Source organism: Triturus cristatus, chromosome 1_1 (assembly GCF_964204655.1).
Source record: "Triturus cristatus chromosome 1_1, aTriCri1.1, whole genome shotgun sequence".
Taxonomy (NCBI): domain Eukaryota; kingdom Metazoa; phylum Chordata; class Amphibia; order Caudata; family Salamandridae; genus Triturus; species Triturus cristatus.
This window is the reverse complement of record NC_140579.1, coordinates 351,673,058-351,695,407: the sequence shown is the minus strand read 5'-3', so window position 1 is coordinate 351,695,407 and position 22,350 is coordinate 351,673,058.

Genomic DNA, 22,350 nt, shown 5'->3' with positions numbered 1-22,350 from the left:
TTTATCTATGCCCTGCGGGATTGGATCTCTTACCCGCGGCGTTACACTAGTGCCTTTATTTACTGGGGAAGCACTATTTGTTTCCCCTTCCGTCTGTCTCTCTGAGACACAGCTACTTGTTTACAGCGGCTGCCTGGCCAATCTGTTTTTCTGCCAGGGTGTGTTTGAGTGCGTGTGTGAGATAGAGAGCATGTTTTTGTTGGCGTCAATGTATGTGTCTCTGGTCTGTGGTGTTCGTGTGAGAAGTGGCGCGATGTCTGTGCGTGGGACGGTCACACATTGCGACCCCTGTGTCTCTTTGTCTGTAGCTGCGTGTTGCCGCCTGATGCCACAGGCCTCCTCTCTGCCATGTCGGTGCCACGGAAGATCTGAATTGGAAGGGCTTAGACATTATTTCAATGCCAGGATTAACATGTCGCACGTGCCTTCATTTGGGCATAGTTTAAGAAAGAAATCAGTGGATATACATGTACCGTATAGGACACAGCTGAGCCAGAGTAGGAGTTGTTACATCAGCGTAGTTAAATAAAACCTCAGTACACACGAGAGATTGGCGTGTTGAAAAAGTCTTCTTTTATGACAAAAGTGCAGCGAGTCCCGACTTGGGATCTAACATGGTCCAGTGACTTGATTGCTCTGGTCTGACCTGGGTTTTACTATATTCCTCCCCTCACCTCACTTGTCCACATGGCGTGATCCTCTGCCGTTAACTCTACCTTTCTGAACCTCATTTCTGTCATCGATTTGAATTGGAAGGGCTTAGACATTATTTAAATGCCAGGATTAATGCTCTGATGACAAACTCAGGTTTAATTCTGCGATCAGAAGTTTGCGCAGGGATTGTAGTGCATAGCTGTGCGATGATGATCCCACTCCAGATGTTTTACCCTGGCAGATTTCAGCATGTCTAATCTGATGGAATTTAACGGGAAAAGGCCTTGAAAAAATACAAAACAAATGGAATTTCGCACTTTAAACACCGATTCGGAGTGTGTAGACTCATTTCCAAATCAAAAACTTGGAAAAGGAGGTATTAATCATACAGGATGCACACCTCAGCCCGGGCAGTGTGTGTTTTTTACTGGGGAGGTAAATACGGTACGGCCCATTTCTATTAAGGTTGTCAGTGTCTTCAAAGTACTCATTCTCTACTACTCTCTACTACTCACTCTCTATTACTCACTCTACTACTCACTCGACTACTCACTCTACGACTCACTCTCTACGACTCACTCTACGACTCACTCTCTACTATCTACGACTCACTCTCTACTACTCTACTACTCTACTCACGCTCTACTACTCACTCTCTACTACTCTCTACTACTCACTCTACTACTCTACTCTACTCATTCTCTACTACTCTATTCTACTCACTCTCTACTACTCACTCTCTACTACTCTCTACTACTCACTCTCTACTACTCACTCTCTACTACTCTACTCATTCTCTACTACTCTCTACTACTCTACTCATTCTCTACTACTCTCTACTACTCACTCTCTCCTACTCTCCACTACTCACTCTCTACTACTCTCTTCTCACTCTATACTACTCACTCTCTACCACTCACTACTACTCACTCTCTCCTACTCTCTACTACTCACTCTCTACTACTCACTCTACTACTCACTCTACTACTCACTCTACTACTCACTCTACGACTCACTCTCTATGACTCACTGTCTACTATCTACGACTCACTCTCTACTACTCTACTACTCTACTCAAGCTCTACTACTCACTCTCTACTACTCTCTACTACTCACTCTCTACTACTCTCTACTCACTCTGTACTACTCACTCTGTACTACTCACTCTCTACTACTCTACTCATTCTCTACTACTCACTACTACTCACTCTCTACTACTCACTCTCTACTACTCTCTACTACTCACTCTCCACTACTCTACTCACTCTCTACTCACTCTCTACTCACTCTCTACTAATCACTCTCTACTACTCTACTACTCACTCTCTACTAATTCTCTACTACTCTACTAATTCTCTACTACTCACTCTCTACTACTCACTCTCTACTACTCTACTACTCACTCTCTACTAATCACTCTCTACTACTCACTCTCTACTACTCACTCTACTACTCTCTCTCTACGAATTCTCTACTACTCACTCTCTACTACGCTACTCTCAACGAATTCTCTACTACTCACTCTCTACTCACTCTCTACTACTCTCTACTACTCACTCTCTACTATTCTACTCGCTCTCTACTCACTCTCTACTACTCACTCTCTACTAATTCTCTACTACTCTACTGTCTACTAATTCTCTACTACTCACTCTCTACAACACACTCTCTACTACTCTCTACTACTCTACTCATTCTCTACTACTCACTCTCTCCTACTCTCTACTACTCACTCTCTACTCACTCTCTACTACTCACTCTGTACTACTCTACTACTCACTCTCTACTACTCTCTACTACTCACTCTCTACTACTCACTCTCTACTACTCACTCTACTCATTCTCTACTACTCTCTACTACTCTCTACTCATTCTCTACTACTCTCTACTACTCACTCTATCCTACTCTCTACTACTCACTCTCTACTCACTCTCTACTACTCACTCTCTCCTACTCTCTACTACTCACTCTGTACTACTCTCTACAACTCACTCTCTACTACTCTCTACAACTCACTCTCTACTACTCACTCTCTACTACTCACTCTCTACTACTCTACTCTACTCATTCTCTACTACTCTCTAGTACTTACTCTCTACTACTCACTCTCTCCTACTCTCTACTACTCACTCTCTACTCACTCTCTACTACTCACTCTCTACTAATTCTCTACTACTCTACTGTCTACTAATTCTGTACTACTCACTTTCTACTACTCACTCTACTACTCACTCTCTACTACTCTCTACTTCTCACTCTACTACTCTCTACTTCTCTACTACTCACCTTTTACTACTCGCTCTCTACTAATCACTCTATACTACTCTCTACTACTCTACTACTCACTCTACTACTCTCTACTCACTCTCTACTACTCACTCTCTACTACTCACTCTCTACTCACTCTCTACTCACTCTCTACTCACTCTCTACTACTCACTCTCTACTACTCCCTCTCTACTACTCTACTACTCTCTACTCACTCTCTACTACTCAGTCTACTAACCACTCTCTACTACTCTCTACTACTCCCTCTACTACTCACTCTCTACTACTCACTCTCTACTCTCTACCTCTTACCTCTCTCTACCTCTTACCTCTCTCTACCTCCCATCTCTCTTTACCTCTCACGCTACCTCTCGCTCTACCAGTCTCTTTACTACTCTCTACTCTCTATCTCTCTACTACTCTCTACCTCTCTACCGCTCTACTCTCTACTTCTCTACTCTCTCCCTCTCTACTCTCTACCTCTCTACTCTCTACCTCTCTACCTCTCTACCTCTACCTCTCTACTCAATCAATCAATCAGTCATTTGTTAAGCGCACTACATACCCGCGAGGGTCTCAAGGCGCTGGGAAGGGAAGTGGGGCCGCTACTGATCGAACAGCCAGATCTTCCGTGTCCTCCTGATGGTCAGCAGGTCTTGGGTCTGTCGTAGGCTCAGTGGGAGGGTGTTCCATGTCTTGGCGGCGAGGTGGGAGAAGGATCTCCCGCCGGTGGTTGTTTTTCGGATGCGCGGGACGGTAGTGAGTGAGAGGTCGGCGGAGCGTAGCTGGCGGTTGGGGGTGTAGAAGGAGAGTCGTCTGTTGAGGTAGGCTGGGCCGGTCTTGTGGAGTGCCTTGTGTGCGTGGATGAGGAGCTTGAAGGATATCATCTTGTTGACAGGGAGCCAGTGCAGGTTTCTTAGGTGGGGGGTGATGTTGCCGTGTCGTGGTACATCGAGGATCAGTCGTGTAGTCGATTGATGAGCTTGGTCGGGGCTCCCGCGTAGAGGGCGTTTCCGTAGTCGAGTCTGCTGCTGACGAGGGCCTGGGTGACTGTCTTTCTTGTATCTGTCGGGATCCATCTGTAGATCTTGCAGAGCATGCGGAGGGTGTTGAAGCAGGAGGAGGAGACGGCGTTGACTTGCTTGGTCAGTGAAAGCGTTGAGTTGAGGATGATTCCCAGGTTGCTTGCGTGGTCGGTGGGGGTCGGGGCTGCCCCCAGTGCCGTTGGCTACTAGGAGTTGTCCCAGGCTGACGGGTTGGAGCCGAGGATGAGGACCTCCGTCTTGTCCGAGTTCAGATTCAGACGGCTGATCTTCATCCAGTCGGCGACGGCCTTCATTCCTTCGTGGAGGTTGGCTTTGGCGGTAATGGGGTCCTTGGTGAGGGAGAGGATCAGTTGAGTGTCGTCAGCGTAGGAGATTATGTTGAGGTCGTGCTGTCGGACGACATGTGCGAGCGGGGTCATGTAAATGTTGAACAGTGTCGGGCTGAGGGAGGATCCCTGGGGTACGCCGCAGATGATCTCGGGGGCTTTGGAACGGAACGGGGGGAGGCGGACGCTCTGGGTTCTGCCGGAGAGGAAGGAGGTGGTCCATTCCAGAGCCTTGTCTCGGATCCCTGCGGCGTGGAGGCGTGCTTGTAGTGTGCGGTGGCAGACGGTGTCGAAGGCGGCGGAGAGGTCTAGGAGGATGAGTGTTGCGGTCTCCCCGTTGTCTAGCAGGGTCCTGATGTCGTCGGTGGCGGCGATGAGGGCGGTCTCGGTGCTGTGGTTGCTGCGGAATCCAGACTGGGAAGGGTCCAGGATTCTGTTCTCTTCGAGGTATCAGGTTAGCTGTCTGTTGACGATTTTCTCGATGACCTTGGCCGGGAAGGGGAGCAGAGAGATGGGTCTCTTGGGTCTGCCTTGGGTTTTTTGAGTATTGCGTTGATATTGGCGTGTTTCCAGTTCTCTGGGAAGGTCGCGGTCTCGAGGGAGATATTGATGACGTTACGCAGGTGGGGTGCAATGGAGCTGCTTGCTTTGTTGAAGACGTGGTGCGGGAATGGGTCTGACGGAGAGCCGGAGTGGATTGTGCTCATGGTCTTGATGGTGTCATCGACGCTTACACTGGTCCAGGCTAGCAAGGGGACGTGGTCGATGGTGTGCGGAGGGTCTGTTGTGTTGCTGTCTGTTGGTGCTGTCTGGGTGTTGAAGCTGTTGTGGATGTCTGCTATCTTGCGGTGGAAGAAGGTGGCGAGGGAGTCGCACAGGGCTTGCGACGGCGGGATGTCATTGATGTTGGAGCTGGGGTTGGAGAGTTCCTTCACAATGTTGAAGAGCACCTTGCTGTCGTGTGCGTTGTTGTCGAGGCGGTCTTTGAAGGAGGTCTTCTTGGCAGCCCTGATGAGGTGGTGGTGGTTGCAGACGGCGTCCTTGTGTGCTGCATGGCTGTCCGGAGTTTGTTCACTGTGCCATTTCTTCTCTACTTTCCGGCAGGCTTGCTTGGAGGCTAGGAGTTCTGGGGTGAACCAGCTGGCCCTCTTGCTGGTGTCTCTGTGGGGGGGTTTCTTCAGCGGGGTGAGGGTGTTGGCGCAGTCCTCGATCCAGCGTCTGAGGTTGTGGGTGGCGTCGTTGGTGTTGGAGGGTTCGGTGGGTGGGCTGAGAGCGAGGTTTGCATGTAGTTGGTCTTTGGTGATTTTGCTCCAGCAGCGGCGGGGGATCTGTTATGTGCAGTGGTCTGTGGTGGGTTTCTGGAAGGTGAAGTGGATGCAGCGGTGGTCGGTCCTGAGGAGTTCGGTGGTGTGGCTCACAGAGATGTGCGGGCTTGAGGAGAAGACGGGGTAGAGCGTGTGGCCAGCGTAGTGGGTGGGCGTTGTGACGAGTTGTCTCAGTCCGAGGTTGGCGAGGTTATCGATCAGGGTTGTGGAGTTGTTGTCGTTGTTGTACTCAAGGTGAAAGTTCAGGTCTCCGAGGAGGATGTAGTCGGTGGAGGTCAGGGCGTGCGTGCTGATGAAGTTGGCGATGGAGTCGCTGAACTGGGGGCGGGGTCCGGGGTGTCGGTAGACGAGGGTGCCTCTGAGGGTGGAGTTGGGGTCTGTGTGGATCTGGAAATGCATGTGTTCGGCGGTGATGAGCGTGTCGTCGGTGCTGGTCGAGACCCTGATGCTGTTCTTGTGGACGATGGCGATTCCTCCTCCGACTCCGTTGGTGCAGTCTCTGCGGGTGATCTTGTAGCCGTCTGGGATGGCTATGGCGATGTTGGGTGCAGAGGAGTTGTTCAACCAGGTCTCTGTCAGGAAGGCGACATCCGGGGAGGTTGTGTTGAGCAGGTCCCAGAGCTTGACGGCGTGTTTGCGTGCGGAGCGGGTGTTCAGTAGTATGCATCGGAAATGGTTGAGGTCTTTCTTGGCAGGTGGTTCGTCGGCTCTGTGGCTGGTGTAACTGCAGTTCCGGCCGGTGAAGGGACTGTCTGTGCGTTTCGGGGTGGCCTTGAAGCAGGTGTGGGTCCGTCCGGGGTTGAGAGCGTGCAGAGTGCTGGCGTCGTAGTGGCGGGTTCGGGGGCCAGGGGTTCTGGCACTGGGCGTGGTCCAGGCATGGACGGGCGCAGACAGGCTTGCCTTAGGCGCGCCTGTGGCATGCCAGCGGCGCGCCTGCTGCGCGCGGCCGTGCAGCGGCCGATATATATGGGCAGGTGGGAGGGAGGAGCAGCTGGGAGGCGGGAGGCGGGGCAGTGAATGGGCAGTCAGGGGGGCGGGGCCTGCAGGGGACGCAGCGGCGGGGGCGGTGAGGGGCGACGAAGGAAACAGAATGCAAAAGGGCACAACAATTGAGGGGGAAACGAGTGGCACAGAAGGCAAAAGGTCACAAGAAAAGGCAAAGAGGTCACACAAATCGGGGGAAACGAGTGGCACAGAAGGCAAAAGGTCACAAAAAAAACGGGGGGAAACGAGTGGCACAGAAGGCAAAAAGGTCACAAAAAACGGGGGGAAACGAGTGGTACAGAAGGCAAAAGGTCACAAGAAAGGGCAAAGAGGTCACAAAAATCGGGGGGAAACGAGTGGCACAGAAGGCAAAAAGGTCACAGAAATGCAGGGGCAGCTAAGCAACAGAAGGCAAAAACGGGCAGAGAGGCACGGGGGCAGCGAGGGGAACAGAAGGAAAACCGGGCAGAGAGACACGGGGCAGCGAGGGGAACAGAGGGAGAGAACGGGCACAGACCACGTACAGGCAGCGGGGGAGACAGACAACAGCAGTCACAGACACAACAATGAAAATGCAGGCACTATAACGAGAGCAATGAAAAAAAATATACAGGCAGTACAACAAGAGCAATGAAAAATACAGGCAATACAATGGAAGATGAGCAAAACTACGACCAACCACTGGCCACCAGGGATGAGGCGCAGGTGGTAGCCTGCGGGTGGAGGAGGGCCTCGAACTTCCTCAGCAGCGGCAGCTGGGGCAGGGACACACAGGCGGTGCTGTGCGGAAGGGGACCTACCTGGAAGGGTCAAGGGTCGCTCTTCTCACCGCGCAGCGGCCGGTATATATGGGGAGGTGGGAGGGAGGAGCAGCTGGGAGGCGCGAGGTGGGGGCAGCGAATGGGCAGTCAGGGGGGCGGGGCCGCAGCGGCAGGGGCGACAAAGGAAACAGAAGGCAAGAGGGCACAACAATTGAGGGGGAAACGAGTGGCACAGAAGGCAAAGGGTCACAAGAAAGGGCAAAGAGGTCACAGAAATCGGGGGGAAACGAGTGGCACAGAAGGCAAAAGGTCACAAAAAAACGGGGGGAAACGAGTGGCACAGAAGGCAAAAGGTCACAAGAAAGGGCAAAAAGGTCACAAAAAACAGGGGGAAACTCTCTACCTCTCTACTCTCTACTCTCTACCTCTCTACCTCTACCTCTCTACCTCTACCTCTCTACCTCTGCCTCTCTACCTCTACCTCTACTACTCTCTGCCTCTCTACCTCTCTACGCGCACACAAATGCACATATATATATATGCATTTATATATGTATGTGTATATATATATACACATACATACATATATAAACATTTATACACATCTGCATTTCTATATAAATACAAATATAAATGCATGCATACATATACATATATGCATACATATGCATGTTATGTACATGAAAGTTTGAAAGACACTAATAAAAGAAAAGCTAAAAAGCCACCTAATTACACACAGAATTGCTTTAACTTAAACGAGGGCGAGACCTATAGCATTTTCAATGCTTGTTAGTCTACCAGCGACAAGATCTCACCACAAAGTCTCAGCATGGTGGACAGAGCCGTATTTCTCTCGCAAATCATCATTTGCACCTGTGATGCCTCGTGGCACATGTTCCCAGATGGAGCACGCTTCTGGAGGTCTGTTCTTCTGTATCCCTCTGTGGGTCCTCGGGTGCAGAGGGCGTCCAACAGGTCCAGTTCACTCCACTTAGGGTCCGCACTCAACGTCCGACTCCCTCTGCACTACTTGGTTGGATTCTCGAGTCATTGGCACAGACCCAATAAATCTCTTAAGGGAGACATAATCTGGATGACTACTTCATCACCGTTGTGGGCAGTCAGCATTTTGCCCTACAGGGTAACGGTCTTTTACCAAAACTACATACCCTACCTGTAAACCCAGCGGTGGGGCTCTCTGGGTTTCACTGACTTGGGCATTTCGTTGTCAGTGACATTAGAGCACCAGGTCATCATGTATGGAATCCAGCCTCCAGTTGGGATGGGTCGGATGTTGAGTCTTTGACCACTTGACATAGGCATATTTTTCTCAGCACATTCACCCAGTTGTTGCATGAGAGGTTTACTAGTACTCCTGGAGAAGAGATTATATGGCCCACTCAAGGGGCAGGGTGTCAGCGTAAACAGTACAGATCACTTTATTCAAAGTTATCATGAAGCGATCGACTTCGCTGTTAGTTTGGGGTCTCTGGGATGTGATTTTCTCTTGGATGATGTTCCATGACATGAGATAATTTGCCAGTTCTTGGGCAGGGAAGGGGTGTTTGTTGTCAGTTCGGACTTATAGCAGCCCATGAGTGGCCATTAACATCTCTAACTTTGGCAACATCTGGTTCACCATGGTGGATGCTCTTCAACTTCGGGTACTCTGAAGTCATTTGTGACACTTAACATGTGCCAGTCATCTTGAAATCTGTTCAATTAAATTATGGCACACACCCTTGGTTACCTTGGGCCTCGTTCTGTGATGACAAGCAATGGTGGGGCCTGGTTCCCAGACACCAGACAGATGACAGGTTCGCAATGCCAGTTCTACTCGCTCATCTAGCTGGGGAAACCATATTTTGGGTTATAATCCATTCTTGGTTTTGAGGATGCCCCACATAGGCAAGCTGGATCATCTGTTTTATCAGGCAGCTGTGAGACAATAACCTCTGAACAGGCACCTTTCTAGGATGGCCGCTAGTTCAGGGTGCACATTGTACAGTGACTCAAGTGTTTTCAGTGCTTCTGGTGTTTGTCGCGACCAATGCGATTTCTTTGTTTCCCTCTGTCCTGTTTCTATTGCTTCCATGGCCAACTTTGGGCAGTCGTTTTGGGTGGTATCTTATTGGATGGTAGCTAGCGAGATAGGCAATGGCCTGGAATGTTACACCATATAGTGATCCCCTTCCTCGTCCATGGTGGTGGTTATGAAATGCTTAGATATATAATCTGCAGCATTCTGAAAGTCAAGCTTGTACTACAGATGTACTCCTGCAAATGGAAAACCCACTTTTCAATGCAGGGCAGTGGCTTGGACAAGGGTCCTTTAAACAGGGGTACCAAGCATTTGTGGCCCGTGTGCATCACAAACGGGTGTCCGTATATTTACAGGTGGAAGTGGCAACACCCCAAGTGGATTGCTATAGTCTCCTGCTTTATTTGTCAATATTGCTGCTTGAAGGGGGTGAGTGCTCAACTGGCATTTGTGACTGGGGTTTACTCCCCAGTCTTGCTGCTGCAAGAGAACTGGCCCTAGCTGTGTGGTGCCGGTGTCCACTGATAGTTCAATGGCCCTGGTCGGGTCAAAGTAGACCAGGGTAGAGTCTGCAGACTGGGCCTCATTGGTGCGCAGGAAGGTTTCTTCTAGTTTTTTGCCCTACACCACAAATTGGATGATTTGGAAAATTCTTGATGAACCTCCTGCAATAATTCACAATTCCAAGTATGCTCCTCACCTTGAAGATGGATAAAGGGGGTTGTGCCATTTTGAAATCTCATACCTTTGCAGGTTTGGGCATCACATGTTGCGCAGAGAACTAGTATCCAAAGAATCTGATTAATGTTTGCTTGAATTTACTCTTGTCCCTGTGCAGAAGTGAGGCCACAGTCTTGCAGCTTTTGTAGCACTTTGTAGCCTCATATGATGTTCTTCGATGGACGAGGTGTGTGAGACCTGAATATTGCCTTTTAACGTTGATGGCACAGCCAATCCTGACAGTACTTCCTCGATCACATTTTGGAACATCTCTGCAACGCTGGATATCTTAAAATTGAGTGTTTTGTAATATCTGAAGCCCATATGTCAAAAAAGTTGTAATGGGGGGGCGTGGCCAACAACATGGCCGGGTAGCTGTGTTCTTCACGAGCTCCGCTGGCCCTGAGTTAAATCCTACTGTAATCCTGACCCTCGACGCCAAAAAGTACCTCAACATAGATTGGAAGGCGAGTGCAGACTGAGGCGTGCCAGGCAAGGGTAATACGGGGTGATTTCTGCCAAGATCCGAGACTTTCCAGCGCAGCACCCGGTGCGCGTCTTCACAAGATGGTGGCCATCCGGGAGTAACCGGGGGTGAATGCCGCCTTGGAGACAACCTCGCCTGGCACGGTGGCGGTGAGCCTCGCAGTGGGAGAGCTGAGGCGGCCCTGCTTGGCGCTGTGGCACGTCTCCACCCTCCACCGCAGCCATGGAGACAGGAGCCAGCAGCCCGCCTCGAGGGACCCCAGCGTTGGCTTGGTGGCGCCGAAAGCAACAGTGAGGAGAGCAAGAGAGGGGAGCCCCCGTCTGAGGCGGAGAGACTCCTGACGCCCAGAGTGCGCATGAGCGAAGCCCACACTCTTCAATTGGAGACAGGTAGGCGATTCGGCAAGGGGGCGGTCAGCTCTCCTACTACCCCACACCTGCTGGATCGCAGCCAGCACTCAGCAGGCGGGACAGCTTGCCTGGGGCTGTGTGATCCTGGAGCCCTTTCTGTGGGTTAGCGACTAAGGCTGCGCTGTGCAGGTGGGCCTGAGGTTCGCTCCTATTGTAGGCCTGGCCCCGCAGATGTGAAGATCCCAACGATCTGGCTGGTGATCCCGTTTCTGTTCCCCCGGCGACGCGCACCTCCATGACTGTGATTTTCCCAGCTGGGTTCGGGAGGGGTGTCGAGTTGCAGATCCTGGGCCTCAAGTGCTAGGCTGAGGATCACCAGAGGCAGTTTTATATATCACCCAGGGCCCAGCACTATGAAGTGTGAAGTTGCTGCCTACTCTGGGTTGGTTACCTCGACTAGGGGCAGGACTGCGATGGTGGCAGAGAGGTGTGGCTGGGAGATGCATGCATCCTACTGCCGCCACGCCTGTGCAAAGAGATGGCCCGGGAATAGCCCTGCAGAGAACCCGGTGGGCTGGAGTGCGTGACTGGAAACGCAGGGAGCCCATCTATAGTGGCAGCAGTGGCCACGAGACTGGGAAAAGACGCACGGCTGCGCATGGCGGACCGCTGGGAACAGTTGCTTGTTGAGTTTCGGCGCTCAGAGAGGGAGGGTGCCACAGGCTGCACAGGCGAGGCCAGACAGGATGGCACAGTGTAGGCAGACTCGCTGACGAGATAGCATAGCATAGCATAGCCCCCATTATCGCTGGCTCATGGATGGGGCGTATGGGGACGCTCGGGGACATCTGCGCCCATTGGGACTTTGAGGGGTACTCCTGGAGTTCGGGGGGGGGGCGGGGTGGGAAGGGGGTAGGAGCGCACCAAGCGAATCGCTGTCAACGCTGCCATTGTTATGGGTTCTTCCTTTTGTATTACACGTAACCTTCCCGACTTTATTGACGCCTCAGTTGTGTAGGCGAGCTTAGTTGCCCTCGTACGGCTCACTGGCTGGTGGGTGGTGGTGCTGGCCCCCCCTGCATAGAGGACATCGGAATTGTCAAGGGTGAAGTGGCTGGCCCCCGGGGGGGTGGTGGTGGGTGCGCACGCAGACATCAGGCTGTTCCCCCCCCCGTTTCGGCAGTCGGCATGTTCTATAAGTCTGTATAAGTTTATGTCTTACTGAATGTGTAACATGATGCCGTACAATGTCCTCCTGTACGAAAGTTTAAACTCAAACTCAATAAAAACAGATTTGCAAAAAAAAAAGACGCACGGCTGCGGCCTGCCAACAGATTGGCTAAAATGGCGAGGGACAAGAAGCCGAAAACATCAAAACAGGGGAAGTTACTGGGGGTACTACCAAGGGATCAATGCCTGGCTACAATAGTGGCAATCCCTAAACCGGGAAAGCCCCCGAAGGAATGTGGCTCTTACAGACCAATCTCCCTTATAAACGCAGAGGTGAAAATACTGGCCAAAGCATTAGCCACGTGACTCCAGGCTTACCTCCTGGGCTTTATACACCCGGATGAATCCGGATTCCTGCCTAACCGAAATACGCACTCAACCTGCGCAGATTGAATGGTGTAATGGCACGAAAAGACACGATTGTAGAAGACGCTGTAATATTATCCTTAGATGCCCGTATGGCGTTTGAGCAGGTGGAATGGCCATTCCTCTTTGCAGTACTTCGGCACATGGGATTTGGCCCAAAATTCTGTGCATGGATAGAACTATTATATGCAAGACCTATGGCCCAGGTGGTAGTAAATAGTAGAATCTCGACAGAATTCCCGTTAGGGAGGGGGACGAGACAGGGATGTCCCCTGTCGCCGTTGCTTTTCGCGATGGTGCTGGAACCTCTGGCGGCATGGATTCAACAGGACCTGGTCATCCGGGGGCTGTGGTGGGCATTAGGGTGGGAAGATCGTATCTCACTGTACGCAGACGATATCCTTCTCTATCTGTCCTCCCCGGCGCGATCCATAAATTGCCTACTTGATATCTGTGCGGCCTATGGGCGTGCCTCGGGATACATGATTAACTGGACGAAATCTCTCCTATACGTGCTGCATGGTCCGGTGCCGAGGCTCCCAAGGCACTGCAACATTCGGATCGCGACTGAAGGATTCAAATACCTTGGTATTTATATCACCCATGTTCGTCAACAATTTATAACCGAAAACCTCACAACACCGCCTACAAAGCTCCAAAGTGACGTCAAATACTGGCACTCATTACCGTTAACTTGGACGGGCAGCTCTTTTTAAAATGATGGCGCTCCCACGATTTCTATATGCCCTCCAAAATACACCATTCCCTGTAGCACCCGCATACTTTACAGCAATTAACGCTGAAGTGACCAAACCACTATGGGATGGCAAAACTAGTCGGATAGCTATGCAAAAGCTAATGAGGGGGTGGTACGACGGAGGTATTGCCCTTCCCCAACATCAAACACTATTATTGGGCCGCTCAGCTTATGGTCAAAACCAATGGTTACATGTTTTTTTTTTTTTTTTGCAGAGTTTTATATAGCGCGAACTTGACCCGAATCGGGTATCAGAGCGCTTTACATAGCACCAGTTACGTTACAAGAGGTCACACATTCATTCTTGTTAGGCACGGGAAGATTAAGTGATTTGCCCAGAATCACAGGATGTTCATTGTCATTGCCGAGACTCGAACCCAGTTCTCCAGATTCGACGTCGACCGCCCTACCGTTTGGCCAACTCCTCTCCCCCATGTGCCACAGGAGGAGCCAGCATACTGCATGGACAGACATTTACTTGCCCAGGAAGGTATCATGGGGACATTGTACAATAAAAAATGTAGACCCACACTTACAGGCTCAATGGCTCACACAGTTGGGATTTGGTTTGAAGCACAGCGAGCGTTGGGTTGGGAAGGGGTGCTCAAACTAGCGACACCTATATGGGACACACACAGGCTGGGCAAACTGAGCAATACGGGATCTAATTGGGATAATAAAGATAGGGGACCTTTGGAAAAAAGGAGATGTCGTGCCCTTTGCCCAACTACAAAGCACATATGGTCTAGCACCCACGGAAAGTTTCAGATATCTACAGGTTAAGCATGCACTGACAACCGCATTGCCACGCGGCACGACATTGCCAGAAGCCTCGCCACTAGAGGATAGACTTCTCACTGATCACCTGCACAAAAAAGCCATATCTTTGATATATCGAAAATTAGTAAACAACCAACAAGACCCCACAATAGCCCTTAAGGAACGGTGGGAGGCAGAACTACGACCCATGGATGAGGCGGACTGGCAGGAGGCAATAGCCTCACCAAGGGAGGTAGCAATCCCCTACGTCTATTGTAACTGAAGATCTTACACAGAACGTATCACACTCGCACTCTCTTACATAAACTGGGAACCACTGACACCCCACTTTGTCTGAGGCAATGTGGCCTCCCGGGTACGTTTCTACACACGATCTGGGAATGCCCAGACATCCAGTCATTTTGGGCATCAATTATGACCACCATGTCACAGGTCACAGGGATAGAAGTTCACCCAGAACCAAAATGCTGTCTGCTTAACATCTGGGAGCAAACAGACCTCACCCATTCAGATCAGGACTGGGTAACCCTTGGTTTGACCCTGGCCAAAAGGAATGTAGCACTTAACTGAGGATCCAGGCAGACCCCGACTCTGCAAAAATGGTGCCAAGATATGGACACATCAATGGTGACTGAACAAGCTGTGTACGTCCATAGGGGCTGCCCCAAGAAATGGGCCCAAATTTGGGGAAAGTGGAACGCTTATCACGGAAATATATGCGAGCCCCCACAAGAAAAAACAATCTCTGATGTTAGTGACTAAAGTAATGAGAAAGAAGGGGAAAGGTGTACCTAACATATAGTCCACTCGATAGATGTAATTTGTTTCTCTGTAGCACTGTAATTAGCGCCAATTATTTCCAGAAATGCTGTATCTGACTACATGTATGTAACGAATCTTTGACAAAAATGATTGTATGACCTGCACCGACTGTTATTTGTTTGATAAAATAAAAACAAATTTTCATAACAAGGGAAGTTGGACCGGTTTACCAAAGTACTTCCTACGCCCAGGGGATCAGAGGGAGGTCCAGCTCCCCTCCCAGATACCGCTACGATACTACAGGCAATTCATGTGTCCAGGGAGAGCCTGGAAGGTAAGATGACAGAGATACGAACAGAGGTCACGTTCCTGCGCCAAGACCTGCGAAAAGGCTCCGAGAGAGTTACCGAGGCAGAACAATGCATTTCAGAATTAGAAGACACCTCAAGCACCACATGTAAAGAAGTGGCGGGACTCTTGGCTACAGTGAAGGAGGTGATCTGGAGAGGCGATGTAGAAAATAGGGCCCGCAGGAACAATCTGAGATTCATAGGCTTTCAGGAAAATGTGGAACGTTCTGACCCGGGACATTTTCTTCTGACATTTCTTAAGGATACTCTCCCGGAGGCACAGTTTTCATCCTGCTTTGTCATAGAGAGGGCGCACAGGATGCCGAATGTCTGACCGCCACCAGGAGCTCCCACTCGGCCGTTGATAGCCCGGTTCTTGAACTTTCAGGACAGAGGTCTCATACTCAGGGAGATACGAAAGAAGGGGGATATTAAATACGAAAACACAAGAGTGATGGTGTTTCCGGCCTATTCGCGAGATGTACATGCACCTTTGAGCCCATAAAAGTGAAACTCCGAGCCCTCGGGATCCAATACATGTTGTTGTTCCCAGCCAAACTTAAAGTTATTTTTCAAGGCATGACGCAGTTCTTCCAGACTCCGGAGGAGGCTTGGAAGAACTGGATTAAAAAATGGCCTCGGCTGAGGCGTGGGTCAACCCCAGGTGCTGCCTTGCCTATTAACAAGAGACCGAGCTCCAGCCAGGAACGACCTAAGGAAAAGCAGCAAAGAAGAGTGCTAAAACACCGGATTGCTACCATGGCTACACCGGGGAGATCCCCGAGGCTTAGGGAACAGAAAGCCACCATATTGGACACAGACGACGACACTGCTCAGGAACGCATGTCTCGAACTCCTCGGAGATCAAGCGACAATGGTGACTCTGACCAGTCAGAGAGGGAAGATTCAATGGATGCGGACAGTGAACACCCTCTTGTGGAGAGCATTCAGTGGCTGGAGGCTTCGGGCCTGAGCCTTCCAGGTGAAAACCCTCAACTACTGCAACCTCACAGAAATGGGGAAGAGGAATGACAAACTGGGGCCAGACGGCCACCTAGAGACGCTATGAGATTTTCAAGGCCTGGCAGACATTTGGGTCCTTTGGCCTGATATCGGGAAGTATACAGTGTGTTGTTGTTATTGTATTCTCGTTTAATTGAGTGAATAGGGGAAGGGGGAGGGTTACAGACCTCTCGGTGGTTTCCCTGCGCCAGTGTGGTCATGTTGATGAATTTGAAGGCGGTGGGGGTGCCTGCAGAGTGTAGGGAGAGGGGGGAGTTTTGTTCAGTCAGTTTGTATGAATACCAACACTGAGATGAGAAGGCAATATTTGGACACTGTTCGGTGACTGGGGGGGCGTGGGATGCTTCAATGGTTTCTTCACAATGGCTGAAGTTGGTTACACAGTGATGACATGGAATGTCAATGGGTTAGGGAACAAAATCAAATGCTGTTTGGTATCTAATTACCTTAAAAGGCTCAAACCAGATATAATATTTTTACAGGAGACAATATCTCATGGGTCCGCACTGTTCATTCTTGGGTAGGGGGCACTACACCACCTTGGCACACGTGGGATTCACCCAAGATTCGAGGGGAGTGGCAATGCTTATAAAAAAATCACACCCCTTTCCGGGTTACTCGACAATGGGAAGACCCAGATGACACATATGTAGCAGTCCAGGGCATCTCGAATCACAAAACATGGTTACTTATTAGCGTCTATGCTCCCCCACGTCTCTAGCAGCGCACGCTGGATAAATTGACGGAACTCCTCCTACAGTCTGGCCCCGCCACACATCATCAGGGGTGACTTTAATGATGTGAGTGATCCTTCTTTGGATCGTACGCTGACATGACCCAGGTCGCATGAAACTACGGCACTGGCAAGGTTCCAGGCAACCCTTGGGCTAATTGACCTATGGAGGTGCCACCACCCATCCACACCTGCATACTCATACTTTTCTGGGGCTCACAGGGTGTTTTCGAGGCTGGATTACCTCTTTGCCCCAGCAGGCGAGATTGAGCATGTAGAGGAGATGGAATATTTGGCTAGGGCTATCTCAGACCACTCACCACTCCTATTAAGAGTATGAGGCAGAAGGGGAGGTCAAGGTGCAATTTGGAGACTGAATGCCTGGGCCTTTCAAGATGAAATGGTTGCCAAAGAACTCAGGGTGGAAACCGAGCTCTACTTCAAGGAAAACAACACCTCAGTACTGTTGGCTGTTATTTTATGGAAAGCTTTCAAGGTGGTGTTACGTGATAGAGCCCAAAATATTATTGCCGATAAAAAAAGGCGGGAAACCCAAGAGATTGTGGCTATGGAATGCAGGCTAGTGGACCTCGAAAGTAGTGGTACCTCCATGTTGAGTGAACATAACCTTTGTCAAATTGATATTACTAAAAGGGAATACCAGGTACTGGTCACTCAAGAGGTGCGGGCTCGCAGTCCAGCATAGACTATATGAGACAGGAGATAGAGCGGGTAAGCTGCTGGCTTGGTTTGGCAGGAAGGACCTGGAATCGAGGTGTGTACTACTCAGCACTCTACGCAGCCCGAACACAAATGAAAGAGGCACAAATAACCAAGTACCTTGACGAGATCGAGCTTCCATATCTCTCCCAGGAAGAGAGGGATAGACTTGAGGAAGTTATCACCCTGGAAGAGGTAACAGAGGCCATTGGTCAACTGAAGTCGGGGGAAACTCCAGGCCCAAATGGACTTCCGGGGGAATTTTTTAAAGTACACAGTAACATACTGGCCCCTACATTTACTTAAGATGTTTCAGGCTTCCAAAGACAATGGGATACTCTGCAGACCTTAGAACGGCAACGGTGGTGGTGATACCCAAAGCGGGGAAACCCCCAGACGATTGTGGGTCCTATCGCCCCATCTTGTTACTAAATATAGAAACAAAGATCCTGGCCACTATCCTCGCGACACGTCTCTTAACGGTTATTACCCCTCTGATACACGGAGACCAGTCTGGCTTTTTGCCAAAGCGAGCCACGTGCTGTAACCTGCAACGCGTGGCTAATTGGATGGCTGCTTTTCGAGACCGGGATGAGGCCCACCTGCTCCTTTCCGTTGACGCTGAGAAGGCTTTCAGTACCATCCATTGGCCTTTTATGAGATGCACTCTGGAGAAATTCGGATTTGGCCCGGGATTCAGGGACTGGGTGGCGCTGTTATACACTGGGCCCGAAGGTAGGGTTCGGGTTAATGGAGCTCTCTCAAGGACCTGGCCAATTCAAAGGCGGACTCGGCAGGGATGCCCCCTTTCCCCCTTACTTTTTGCCCTTATATTGAAACCCTTGGCCTGTGTTATCAGAGCCTACCCTGGGCTGGGTGGTTTTGTAGACGAATCCCGACTGCTGGACGAAGAACGCATATCTTTATCTGCGGATGACATTCTATTGTATGTGACGAACCCGACTGAGACACTTCCCCGAATCCTACAAATTTTTGATGACTATGGGCGTCATGCAGGATATAGGATCAATTGGAGTAAATCCACCCTGTACCCGGTGGAGGGGGGCAGGGTGGAGCCCCAGACTTACCCAAGCTGTTTGAGATGGTCGACAGAGGGGTTTACATACCTTGGCCTTTACATTACCACGGACGTAGCAACCAGCTCAGCACGCAACATCAGGCGGGTCCTTTTAAACTTCCAGAAAGACGTTAGGAGATGGAGGAGGCTTCCACTGATGATCATGGGGAGGGCCGCCATGTATAAAATGATTACACTCCCCAGTTGCTTTACGTGTTGCAAAACACTTACAGTAAGATACCAGAAACGATGTTTAACAGTATGGACAGTGAATTGCGTCTGCTCCTCTGGGACGGGGCCCATCCACACACTGCACTTCAAACACTACAAAGAAACCCATATAACGGGGGTTTGGCCCTCCCAAATATTAGGGCATATTATAGAGCGTCCCATCTCGTTGTCATCAATGAGTGGATCCACACACCTGGGGATAACCTGACGTATAGGCTGGAAAGACAACAAGTTAGAGAACGTACACACCTACACGATATCTGTGGTGGCAAGATAAGTAGCCGGCTGTTACAAGCGACCCAAAGGGCATTGGAGGCATGGAAAAGTGCTGAGCAGCAAATGAAATGGGACCAAAAACCTACCAGAGAGACCCCATTATGGGAGGGAACTAGATTAGTCAAGATTGGAAAACTGAGAGGCTTTAGGCAATGGGACTTAATTGGTATTTCTAAAAAGCAGATGTCTTAGAGAAAGGTGTGTTGGCCTCATTCAACACATTCCAGGCCAGATATCAGCTTCACGATATTCAGGCATATGCATACCTCCGTTTGAAGCATGCATGGGTTGCGGAGGGGTTGGATGGGGAGACAATACTGGAATATGCCTCGCTAGCTGGTAGACTCCTACAGGAGGAAATCCCAGCCAAAGCCATTTTGTTTACCTATAAAACATTACTCAATAACATGCCTGACAAATTGGGTCTGTCCGAGCTAGATGGGAGCGATCCACTGGTGTAATGGACGACATTGATTGGGAGGCTGCTCTCATGCACCTACGTGAAGTGGCAATTAAACTAAGGTTGCGTCTCATTCAATACAAAATTTTACATCAGACTTATTTTGATAGAGCAAGGTTATATATAATAGGTAGAGCTGCAAACCGGATTGTCTCAGATGCCGCACGGAATGCGGAACATTCATACACCACACCCTTTTGGAATGCAACAGGATTCAGACCTACTGGGGAAAGATTGTGAGAGAGCTCAATAATATACTGGAAGTCCAACTGGAGTTGGAACCAAAGTTTCTCCTCCTGGAAATCCCTACTGAAGTGTACATCCCGCAATGCAAACTCGCATTAACCAACTTGGGGTTGGTGGTAGCCAAACGGGATAAAGCCAAATACTGGGGTGCCCAACAACTTCCTACACTCAATGAATGGAGGATAAGTCTTGATTTACATATGGTTGCTGACCAAGGGACACACAAGGCCAGGGGTTGCCCTCGGAAATTCCGGAGATATGGGCTCCGTGGATAAAATACTATGGTCTGGAAGTTGGGGGGCGGGGGAAAGGAGGGAAGGGGACTGCTGCCGGAAAGATCGGGGGAAGAGTCTTGAATAATGTAATGTTTGACCCTACTGTTGGTAACTACGAACAACGTAAATGTGACCCTCTACCTTGTATGCTCATGTCGTTAGAGCCCATCTACAGACTCACCTACAAAAGAAATATTGCTATTATATGTGCCCTACAACAATGTTGTGGACTGACATTCATTGTGTAGCGTGTATTCATGCTTTGTTTGACGTTTTGTTTAATTAAAAAAAAATAATTAAAAACTATTTATAAAAAATGTAAAAAAGTTGCAGTTAGCCGACGGGTCTGAGACCCTTGCTGAGTTAAGGCCTGTCTTTCCATGCATGCGAAGAGCAGATCTGGACGACAGAGCGAAGGTAGCGTCACCGGTTCAACAGTCAGGAAGCTGGTGACAGCAAGCGTTGTGGAACACTCAGAACACAACAAGACATGTAAGACCTCCTTGTCATCTACTGCGCCCTGCCCTATCTCCATCCCTCTCGACTTCTGTCCTGCCAATGGATACAAATGGGAACATGGAAGTTAGTGAAGCTGATGTCCCGCAACTCTTCACTCTTTAATCCAACTTTTGCACAAGTCTCAACATCATTTCAAGTCCTGTGGCGATGGGCGAGTGACTAAGCAGCAGGTGTGGATACACTGGGAGCTTTATTCGTGGACCTGCACACAGACGGCTCAGGCTTAATGCTCATTCCTCTCTGTCCAAAGCAGCAGTGGAACTCCATGTGTTTCTGAGCGACTGAGCAACCTTATTCAGGATGGTCCTTGTCACCTCCGTAGAATAATAACTTTTTTGCAAGTATGCCTCAGGACGCCTTTCAACCATTTATTGCTAGGATCGCTTGAAATATTTATATGTGTGCCCTGAAAGAGATCAGGTTGAAGCCCACTGTGGAAGTATTAGGTTCTATTGTAAAAACTCTATGATGAATCATGACTTCAGGATATCCCTAAGGGTGATGGATTTATGGTAAAAATCACTCATGTGATGGTACCGTCCAGAGGGACGGGACTCATAGGGTGCCCCTTGTTTTGATTTATATCTGATCAGCTATGCCATCATCAGGAGGAGGGATGGACGGGGTATCAGGGTAACAAAGATTATGTGCTGCACTGACATTTGGACAGATCACTGGCTCAAAGTGTCCAAAATGAAGCTCTGTATCATGCTAAAGATACAACCACAAGCTGTAAGACCCTCAAAAGGATCAATGTGTTGAAGCTGAAGAACATCTGTAACATTGAAAATCTAGTGAAAGACCTAGAGAATGAGCTTGTTAATTTTCGTCTTCAGGGTGACATCGAGAAAGATTGGAAGCGATACCGCGACACTGTCCACATGGCTGCATCAAAGGTATTAGGGTCCTTCACACGCAGGCATCAAGACTGGTTTGCCGAAAGTCATGTGGAAAACTTGGGTATAAGAAAGTGCCCTCTTTTTGCATGGTTGCCCCCACTTTCTGCCAAACTGCTGATGTACTTTGACTGAGTGTGCCCTGGGTTCTTGCCAAACAGGTACCCAGGGCCTTTGTTCTTTCCCTAAAACTGCATTAAGACAAAACCAAATTGGCGCTCTTTGGCAACAGGTCAGCCCCTTGTAAATGATACCACAGCTACCAAGGGCACTGTGGCCAGGAAATTCCTCTAAGGGCTGCAGCACGTATTGTGCCACCCTTAGAGGCTCTGTAGCTTTATAAACACACACTGCCATTGCAGGCTGCGTGTTTTGGTGCAGACAAAGTGAAGAGTTGACATGGCACACATCCCTGTGTGCCATGCCTACAACCCATTGCCCTGGCAATGGGTGGCTAACTTACCTCTCCTACCGGTGGTCACCTCCAGAAGATCTTCGTCCCTGAGCCTGCAGACTTTGTGGCAACCGGAGAATCCCCATTAAACAACAGGGCACCCGATGCCAAAACATCACCTTGCACCCAGCTGCCCCTGCGCCGCTACGGGTGTACTTTGGGTGCTAACTCGGATCCCTCTTTTATCTGAGCATAACACCAGGAGCTTTGCTCCCACAACCTTGTGGCATG